The sequence below is a fragment of the Mytilus californianus genome, unplaced genomic scaffold, assembly GCF_021869535.1.
Source record: "Mytilus californianus isolate M0D057914Y unplaced genomic scaffold, xbMytCali1.0.p SCAF_3, whole genome shotgun sequence".
NCBI classification, from domain to species: Eukaryota; Metazoa; Mollusca; class Bivalvia; order Mytilida; family Mytilidae; genus Mytilus; species Mytilus californianus.
The window spans coordinates 91,349,646-91,360,584 of NW_026262679.1; the positions used below are offsets into that span (position 1 = coordinate 91,349,646).

Here is a 10,939-nt window from a genome sequence, read left to right on the forward strand (position 1 = left end):
TGGATCTCTCTGAAATTATACTACAAGTTTCCATACCACAAAGGGATGGTTAGGATTTGCTTTGGGGGGTTATGGCTCAAACTGTTTAGGAATTAGGGGCAAAAAAGGGGGAAAAACAAGGTTGTCCTGGTTAATGGACAAATACTTTAGTACAAAACATAATTTAAAGCAGTGTAAGGGAGATAAATCAAATACATCATTGAAATTATCTCCCTTACACTGCTTTTAAATTATGTATAAAGTAATGGTTAATGAACAATAAAGATAATTTAAAACAGTGTAAGGGAGATAATCCAAATACAACGTTTTGGTTACTTCCCTTACACTGCTTTTAAATTATGTTTAAAGAAATACATATTTATAAAGGAAGACCAGTAAAAATATCTGCAAATGTTGCATCTTTTTTTTTTACAAAAAAATCCATATGAAAGATTTGACACTATATTTTTAATTCTATTATAAAATAGATTAAGTTAGCACTATGGTAAATTTAAATGGGTAATTATGGTTGCCAACTCCATTGGAAATTTGAATTGAGATTATGACCATATCTTGAGGGAAAGAATTTTTTTGGGGAAAAAAGGGGGGGGGGGGATAAAAAGAAATTGTGGGGGGTCAATTTTTTCTCATTTCAGATTTCAGAAATTAAAAAGAATTATTCTTCAAATATTATTTTTTTTTCAAATTTCAAATATTGAAAAATTTCAAGAAGTAATCTTTAATTGCACAGTATGGCGCATTAGATTTGTAAAATCTTTGATCACATTTATTTATTTGTTATGCCGAATCTAACAGTGTATTTAGATTTTTAATTTTGGGTCCAGTTTTCAAATTGGTCTACATTAAGGTCCAAAGGGTCCAAAATTAAACTTTGTTTGATTTTAGCAAAAATTGAATATATGAGGTTCTTTGATATGCTGAATCTAAACATGTATTTAGATTTTTGATTTTTGGCCCAGTTTTCAAGTTGGTCCAAATTGGGGTCCAAAATTAAACTTTGTTTGATTTCAACAAAAATTGAATATATGGGGTTCTTTGATATGCTGAATCTAACCATGTATATAGATTTTTTATTTGTGGACCCCGTTATCAAATTGGTTCATATTGAGGTCAAAAGGGTCCAAAATTAAACTTTGTTTGATTTCATCAAAAATTGAATTATTGGGGTTCTTTGATATTCCAAATCTAACCGTATATTTAGATTTTTAATTTTGGGTCCTGTTTTTTAAATTGGTCTACATTAAGGTCCAAAGGGTCCAAAATTAAACTGAGTTTGATTTTAACAAAAATTGAATTCTTGGGGTTCTTTGATATGCTGAATCTAAACATGTGTTTAGATTTTTGATTATGGGCCCAGTTTTCAAGTTGGTCCAAGATAGGGTCCAGTATTTAAACTTTGTTTGATTTCAACAAAAATTGAATATATGGGGTTCTTTGATATGCTGAATCTAAACATGTATTTAGATTTTTCATTATGGGCCCAGTTTTCATGTTGGTCCAAATTGGGGTCCAAAATTAAACTTTGTTTGATTTCAACAAAAATTGAATATATGAGGTTCTTTGATATGCTGAATCTAACCATGTATTTAGATTTTTTATTTGTGGGCCCCGCTATCAAATTGGTTCATATTGACGTCAAAAGGGTCTAAAATTAAACTTTGTTTGATTTCATCAAAAATTGAATTATTGGGGTTCTTTGATATGCCAAATCTAACCGTGTATTTAGATTTTTAATTTGGGTCCCATTTTTTAAAATTGGTCTTCATTGAGGTCTAAAGGGTCCAAAATTAAACTTAGTTTGATTTTAACAAAAATTGAATTCTTGGGGTTCTTTGATATGCTAAATCTAAACATGTGTTTAGATTTTTGATTATGGGCCCAGTTTTCAAGTTGGTCCAAGATAGGGTCCAGTATTTAAACTTTGTTTGATTTCAACAAAAATTGAATATATGGGGTTCTTTGATATGCTGAATCTAAACATGTATTTAGATTTTTGATTATGGGCCCAGTTTTCAAGTTGGTCCAAGATAGGGTCCAGTATTTAAACTTTGTTTGATTTCAACAAAAATTGAATATATGGGGTTCTTTGATATGCTGAATCTAAACATGTATTTAGATTTTTCATTATGGGCCCAGTTTTCATGTTGGTCCAAATTGGGGTCCAAAATTAAACTTTGTTTGATTTCAACAAAAATTGAATATATGAGGTTCTTTGATATGCTGAATCTAACGATGTATTTAGATTTTTTATTTGTGGGCCCCGCTATCAAATTGGTTCATATTGACGTCAAAAGGGTCTAAAATTAAACTTTGTTTGATTTCATCAAAAATTGAATTATTGGGGTTCTTTGATATGCCAAATCTAACCGTGTTTTTAGATTTTTAATTTGGGTCCCATTTTTTAAAATTGGTCTTCATTGAGGTCCAAAGGGTCCAAAATTAAACTTAGTTTGATTTTAACAAAAATTGAATTCTTGGGGTTCTTTGATATGCTAAATCTAAACATGTGTTTAGATTTTTGATTATGGGCCCAGTTTTCAAGTTGGTCCAAGATAGGGTCCAGTATTTAAACTTTGTTTGATTTCAACAAAAATTGAATATATGGGGTTCTTTGATATGCTGAATCTAAACATGTATTTAGATTTTTGATTATGGGCCCAGTTTTCAAGTTGGTCCAAATTGGGGTCCAAAATTAAACTTTGTTTGATTTCAACAAAAATTGAATATATGAGGTTCTTTGATATGCTGAATCTAACCATGTATTTAGATTTTTTATTTGTGGGCCCCGCTATCAAATTGGTTCATATTGAGGTCAAAAGGGTCTAAAATTAAACTTTGTTTGATTTCATCAAAAATTGAATTATTGGGGTTCTTTGATATGCCAAATCTAACCGTGTTTTTAGATTTTTAATTTGGGTCCCATTTTTTAAAATTGGTCTTCATTGAGGTCCAAAGGGTCCAAAATTAAACTTAGTTTGATTTTAACAAAAATTGAATTCTTAGGGTTCTTTGATATGCTAAATCTAAACATGTGTTTAGATTTTTGATTATGGGCCCAGTTTTCAAGTTGGTCCAAGTTGGGGTCCAAAATTAAACTTTTTTTTGATTTCAACAAAATTGAATATATGGGGTTCTTTGATATGCTGAATCTAACCATGAATTTAGATTTTTTATTTGTGGGCCCCGCTATCAAATTGGTTCATATTGAGGTCAAAAGGGTCCAAAATTAAACTTTGTTTGATTTCATCAAAAATTGAATTATTGGGGTTCTTTGATATTCCAAATCTAACCGTGTATTTAGATTTTTAATTTTAAGTCCTGTTTTTTAAATTGGTCTACATTAAGGTCCAAAGGGTCCAAAATTAAACTTGGACATTGGACCATAATAGGTAAATTAAAAAAATTCAAGTTCTTAGACCACATTCTTTCTGTGTCAGAAACCTATGCTGTGTCAAATATTTAATAACAATCCAAATTCAGAGCTGTATCAAGCTTGAATGTTGTGTCCATACTTGCCCCAACTGTTCAGGGTTCGACCTCTGCGGTCGTATCAAGCTGCGCCCCAGCGAAGCATTTTATTATCATTGTGAAAAATGCAACCGGGTTGTAATCGCAATAATTTAAACTCGCATTTGGGATTTTTTATATGAATGATGCAGGATTTTTCTCAGTATCGCAAAAATGATAATTGCATTTTGGTCTTAAATGACAAAATTGCAAAAATGAATGCACACTATTTCTGAACTTCCAGTAAAGCATTAAGAGAAATAATGACGGGGTTAAAATGATCAGCATAACAAGTTCTGTTTACCTTGAAAATTTTTAGGGAAAATATGTCTTCCTGGTTTGGAGTTATTGCCCCTAAAATGTTGATTTTTAACTATTTTGGCATTTTCTTGCCAGCGTTTCAAAAACTAGAGGAGCTAGGTCAAAAGTTTGAATTGAAAAAATGATCAGCAAGATGTCTCCACTCTGCGAATTGAAGAAAAATCTAACAACTCATTTTGGAGTTATTGTCCCTAATAAATTGATGTTTTCCAAATTTTAGCAGTTGTTGGCTGTTATTGTAGGACTATAGGAGCTAGGTCAAAAGTGTACATGGCAAAAAGGATCAGCACATCAAGATGTATCTTCCCTTCAAATTAGAGAAAAATCAGTCAACTTGTTATGTAGTTACTATACCCCACAGAACTAAGTTCCGTTCGGTATAATGTTTTTGACCAGTCTGTTCATACATCATTCTGTCTGTCCTTCAGTCCTGTTCTTGTGATTGCAACTCCTCTGAAACCACACAACAGAATTTCAGGAAACTTTGTAGATAATAATGACGTATTTCACAAATTTGCATAGTCCTTCTGTCTGTCAACATTTCGTCAATCCGTCAGTCCTGTTCATGTCATCGCAACTCCTCTGAAACCACCAACAGTATTTCATGAAACTTTTTATACGACCGCAAAAATTGAAAATTTTTTGGTCGTATATTGGTATGACGTTGGCGTCGTCGTCGTCGTCGTCGTCGTCGTTGTCGTCGTCGTCGTCGTCGTCGTCGTCGTCCGGCGTCGTCCGAAGACACATTGGTTTTCGCACTCTAACTTTAGTTTAAGTGAATGGATCTCCATAAAATTTTACCATAAGGTTCAATACCACGAAAGGAAGGTTGGGATTGATTTTGGGGGTTATGGTACCAACAGTTATGGAATTAGGGGCCAAAAAGGGGCCAAAAATAAGCATTTTTGTAACTTCCAGACAATAACTTGTGTGTAAGTGTATGGATCTCTCTGACATTGTACCACAAGGTTCCATATCACAAAGGGAAGGCTGTAATTGATTTTGGGGGTAATTGCCTCAAAATTTTAGGAATTAGGGGCCAAAAAAGGGGCAAAAAACAAGCATTTTTCTAGTTTCATGACAATAACTTGTGTGTAAGTGTTTGGATATTTCTGAAATTGTACTATAAGGTTCCATATCACAAAGGGAAAGCTGGAATTGAGTTTGGGGGTAATTGCCCTAAACGTTTAGGAATTGGGGGCCAAAAAGGGGCCAAAAATAAGCATTTTTCTAGTTTCCAGACAATAACTTGTGTTCAAGTGTATGGATCTCTCTGAAATTGTACTGCAAGGTACCATACCACAAAGGGAAGGCTGGGATTGAGTTTGGGGGTGATGAATCATAAGGGGGTTCAAAAAATTTGGGGGGGGGATTTTTTTTTTTTCTTTTATTTTCTTTTTTTCCTTTTTTTTTTCTTTTAAAATTTTCCATTTTAAGTTGGTTATTTCTGATTTATATTTAAAAGCAAATAATAATGATATGGTAGGAGATACACACCAAACAGGATGTGTAATTTATTATATAATAAGTATTGTGCAATAGCAAGAAATTTTCAATTCCACAGTATTGCACAATAGCAAGAAATCTTCAATTGCACAGTATTGCGCAATAGCAAGAAATCTTCAATTGCACAGTATTGCGCAATAGCAAGAAATATCCAATAGCACAATATTGCGCAATAGCAAGAAATTGTCAATTGTACAGTATTGCGCAATAGCAAGAAATATTCAATTGCACAGTATTATGCAAAAGAAGATACTTCGTATAAATTGCTTATTTCTTGATCAATTTCAATGGGGTTTTATTCTTGAATTCTTGGGGTTCTTTAATATGCTGAATCTAACCGTGTATTAAGTTTTTGGATTTTGGGCCCCGTTTTTAAATTGGTCCACATTGAGGTCCAAAGGGTCCAAAATTTAACTTTGTTTGATTTCATCAAAAATTGAATTGTTGGGGTTCTTTGATATGCCGAATCTAACCGTGTATTTAGATTCTTAATTTTTGGTTCCGTTTTCAAATTGGTCTACATTAAGGTCCAAAGGGTCCAAAATTAAACTTAGTTTGATTTTAACAAAAATTGAATTTTTAGGGTTCTTTGATATGCTGAATCTAAACATGTATATAGATTTTTGATTATGGGCCCAGTTTTCAAGTTGGTCCAAATCGGGGTCCAAAATTAAACTTTGTTTGATTTCAACAAAAATTGAATATATGGGGTTCTTTGATATGCTGAATCTAACCATGTATTTAGATTTTTGATTTTTGGGCCCCCTTATCAACTTTGTCCACATTGAGGTCAAAAGGGTCTAAAATAAAACTTTGTTTGATTTCATCAAAAATTGAATTCTTGGGGTTCTTTGATATGCTGAATCTAACCATGTATTAAGATTTTGGATATTGGACCATAATAGGTGAATGTCCAATTTAAAATTTTTAAGTTCTTAGACCACATTCATTCTGTGTCAGAAACCTATGCTGTGTCAAATATTTAATCACAATCCAAATTCAGAGCTGTATCAAGCTTGAATGTTGTGTCCATACTTGCCCCAACTGTTCAGGGTTCGACCTCTGCGGTCGTATCAAGCTGCGCCCTGCGGAGCATTTTATTGTATAATAAGGACATTCTATGTAGATGTGCATATCCACAAGAAATTTTTAACAGTTGCCTTTTGTAGGAGTTATGAGTCTTTGAACTTAGGAATCTGGTTAGATTTTGTTTGCTCAGTGACAATGTGGGGGTGTGGGGTATATGAGCGTGCTCACAAAGGTTCTATGATAGCCATATTTTTCAGTTTTTATAAGGCTGCAAAAATTAATTTTGTGGCCATAAAATGGTATGGCGATGTCGCTGTCATTGTCTTCGTTGTCCAAAAACATTTGGTTTCCAGACAATAACTTGAGTATAGGTGTATGGATCTCTATAAAATTGTACCACAAGGTTCCATACCACAAAAGGAAGGTTGGGATTGATTTTGGGGTTTTTGTCCTTACTGTTTAGGAATTAAAGGCCAATATTAAGCATTTTTATACGACCCAAAAAAATTGTATTGAATATATTGGTATGACGTTGTCGTCGTCATCCGAAGACACATTGGTTTTTGCACAATAACTTTAGTTTAAGTGAATGGATCTATATGAAATTTTACCATAAGGTTCAATACTACAAAGGAAGGTTGGGATTGATTTTGAGGGTTATGGTACCAACAGTTAAGGAATAAGGGGCCAAAAATAAGCAATTTTGTAACTTCCAGACAATAACTTGCGTTTAAGTGTATGGATCTCTCTGAAATTATACCACAAGTTCCCATACGACAAAGGGATGGTTAGGATTGGCTTTGGGGGGGTTATGGCTCAAACTGTTTAGGAATTAGGGGCAAAAAAGGGGAAAAAGCAAGGGTTTCCTGGTTAATGGACAAATTAAGAGCAGTGTAAGGAAGGTAATCCAAAAACAAAATTGTACAATGTTGTACAGTGTTGGATTACCACCCTTACACTGCTTTTAAATTATCTATTTTAGACTTATGATGTATTTAAATTGGTAATTATGGTTGCAAACTCCATTGGAAATTTGAATTGAGATTATGACCATATCTTGAGGGAAAGAATTTTTTTTTTTGGAAAAGGGGGGTGTTAAAAAGAAATTGTGGGGGCAATTATTTTTTTTTCATTTCAGATTTCAGATATTAAAAAGAAAATTTCTTCAAATATTTTTTTTTTGCAAAAAAAAGGAGGGGGGGAGGTCAATACGCAACAGCATAGTGTATTTCACAAAGCAAAAAATTGAACATAAATTCAAATCATATAACCAATTCTAAGTTCTTTGACTACAGTTATTCGGTGTCAGAAACCTATTATGTGTCAAATATTTAATTACAATCCAAATTTAGACCTGTATCAAGCGCAAATATTGTGTCCATTTTCGCCCCAACTGTTCAGGGTTGGACCTCTGCGGTCATATCCAGCTGCGCTCAGCAAAGCATTTTATTCTTATTTCAGGACAATAACTTGTGTATACGTGTAATTGCAATGAAATTGTACCATTAGGTTCAATACTTCAAACGGGATGTTGAGGTTGATTTGAGGGGGATTATGGCCCAAACTGTTTAGAAATTAGGGTCGAAAAAATATGGATTATCTGGTTTCTGGACAATAACTTGAGTATGAGTCAATAGATCTCTATGAAATTGTACCACAAAGTTCCATTCCAAAAAAGAAGGTTTCGGATTGATTTCGGGGGTGATGGCCCTAACCGTTTAGGAATTAGGGGCCAAAAATAATTAATTGTCTAATACTTTGTATAAATTGCTTATTTCTTGACTAATTTTTAAGGGGCTTTTAATTCAAAGTCTTGAATTCTCAGGGTACCTTTATATGCTGAAATAACCATGTTTTTAGATTTTGGGCCCCATTTTAAAATTGGTCCACAGTGAGGTTCAAAGGGTCTAAAATTAACCTTTTTTTGATTTCATCAAAACTTTAAATATTTGGGTTCTTTGATATGCTACATCTAACTGTGTATTTAGCTTATTAATTTTGGGCCTCATTTTCAAATTGGTCCACATTAAGGTCCAAAGGGTCAGTTTCATTTTAACAAAAATTGAATTCTTGAGGTTCTTTGATATGCTGAATCTTAACATGTATTTAGATTTTTGATTTTGGGCTCAGTTTTTAAGTTAATCCAAATTGGGGTCCAAAATTAAACTTTGTTTGATTTCAACAAAAATTGAATAAATGCTATGATATGCCAAATCTAACCGAGTATTTAGATTTTGAATTTTTGGGCCCCGTTATCAAATTGGTTCACATTGAGGTCCAAAGGGTACAAAATTAAACTCAGTTTTTTCAACAAAAAATTGAATTCTTGGGGTTCTTTGATATGCTGAATCTATTATTATAAGATTTTGGATATTGGGCCATAATACGTAAATGTCCAATTTCAAAATTTTAAGTATTAGACCACATTCATTCTGTGTCAAATATTTAATCACAATCCAAATTCAGAACGCTGTATCAAGCTTAATACTTGCCCCAACTGTTCAGGGTTTGACCTCTGCAGTCATATCAAACTGAACCCTGTGAACCTCTTGATTGGCTGCTATCATGAAAAATAAAGGAGCAAGGATCAGTGTTAATTGTCAAAGTACTCAGCACAAGTTCTATTAACACTGTAAATTTAAGAAAAATCCAACGACCTATTTTTTGAGTTATTGTCCCTGAAATATAATTTTTTGCCTCAAATTTGCTGAGTCTAACAAGTGTGAATTAGGTAGCTGTTTCTGCTGGCATTAACAATATAAGTTTGTGATTAACCAGTTTATCGGCAACCACTAGTGGTAGGTCGATGGTATTTGGTATACAGTTGAATTAGCAATGGTACATCTCATTTCCATAGAGATTATTTGTTTCCACTCCCTCAGTCATGGTCAATCGACTTTAAAACTTTTGCTTAGTGTACATGTATTAGTTTGTGATTAGATCAGTTAAAGTGGAACCACTAGTGGTATGGCTATGATATTCTGTATGCAGATCTATTACCATTGGTACATCGCATTTCCATTGTGATTATGTGGCTCAGCCCCACTGTCATGGTCTATTGACTTTGAATGTTTTGCATTTTTGGCTGTTATCTTATTAAGTGTGTACATGCTGAAATGTCTTGCCTGCTTCACTTTCCATGAGTGAATTTATGTTGAAAGTTTGTAATATGAAAGTATCACATACACTTATTATTAATGATTCATGAAAATGAGGTCAAGGTCAGATGAAACATATGAAACAGACATGTACACCTTACAATCATTCCATACACCAAATATAGTGGTCCTTTTGCTTATAGCCCCTTAGAAATAAGACCAAACCATAACAAGAGGCTGTCGGAGTGACAGCAAACCGGATTTTCCTGCAGAAGTCGAACCCTGAACTGTTGAGCAAGTATGGATACAACATTTAAGCTTAAAACAGCTCTGAATTTGGATTGTGATTGAATATTTGACACAGCATAGGTTTGTGACACAAAATGAATGTGGTCAAAGAATATTATATTGTCTTGGAAGTTACAAAAATGCTTATTTTTGGCCCCTTTTTGGCCCCTAATTCCTTAACTCTTGGTACCATAACCCCCAAAATCAATCCCAACCTTCCTTTCGTGGTATTGAACCTTATGGTAAAATTTCAAGGAGATCCATTCACTTAAACTAAAGTTAGAGTGCGAAAAACCAATGTGTCTTCGGACGACGCCGGACGACGACGACGACCACGCCAACGTCATAACAATATACGACCAAAAAATTTTTAATTTTTGCGGTCGTATAAAAAGGAATTCGCTTCATCAAAAAAAATATATAGCCTTCAGAAAATAAGTTTATACAAAATAACAAAACAAACCTACCACAAAATTCTTCAATTTACCAAAGAAAAGAAAGAAAAAAAATCCAAAATGTCATTTATCATTAATACAATATCTATTAAAAATCTATAAAACTTATCTGTAATTATCTTAAAAATGTCTAATAATGAACAGTAAATTTCAAACTTTATTTATTCTGTCCTACAGATCTTATCATCATTAACACTTAGGAAACAGAAAATTTTCAAATAAATCAGTCACTCTAATTATAATTGTGTGATAAGATATTTACCAGATGCTTTGTTATCTGATAACAGGTGAAAATTATTTAAAAACACTTAGTGTAATCAAACTTTATATATATAATTTATAGTTCCCAATATTTTTTCTTTCATTTGTCACAAACTAATATAGATCTGCAACTTATCTATCAATGTCAACAATTTTATCTACACAATTTAAACCATTGTGGTGACGTCAGCCTATTCATTTACCGTGGATTCTTTTTCTAGAATCAACGCTTCCTAAATCTGGCGCTGAAATTGACTCACCAAATTATTTTCAATTGTTTCCTTTGTGTGCCTTATTTCATTAAGTTTGAATTGGCTAATTTACTGATTTCTGTTCACTAATGGAATTAATTTAAAAACTTACCTTTAATTTTTTTAATTTTTATATGCCTTCACTGGGAATCGAACCCTTCCTTGAAATCTGTTATGTGTGACTGACATCAACACATCGACGAAACCTCTCGGCTACCAATGG

The 10,939-nt window shown here is 33.1% G+C and overlaps 1 protein-coding gene across 1 annotated transcript in view; it reads right to left on the reverse strand.

The window, feature by feature from the left end:
• Positions 1 to 10,939, reverse strand: part of LOC127735401 (glycerol-3-phosphate acyltransferase 3-like) — a 92,507-nt gene that overhangs the window by 41,262 nt on the left and 40,306 nt on the right. The gene's annotated exons all lie outside the window — the stretch shown is intronic.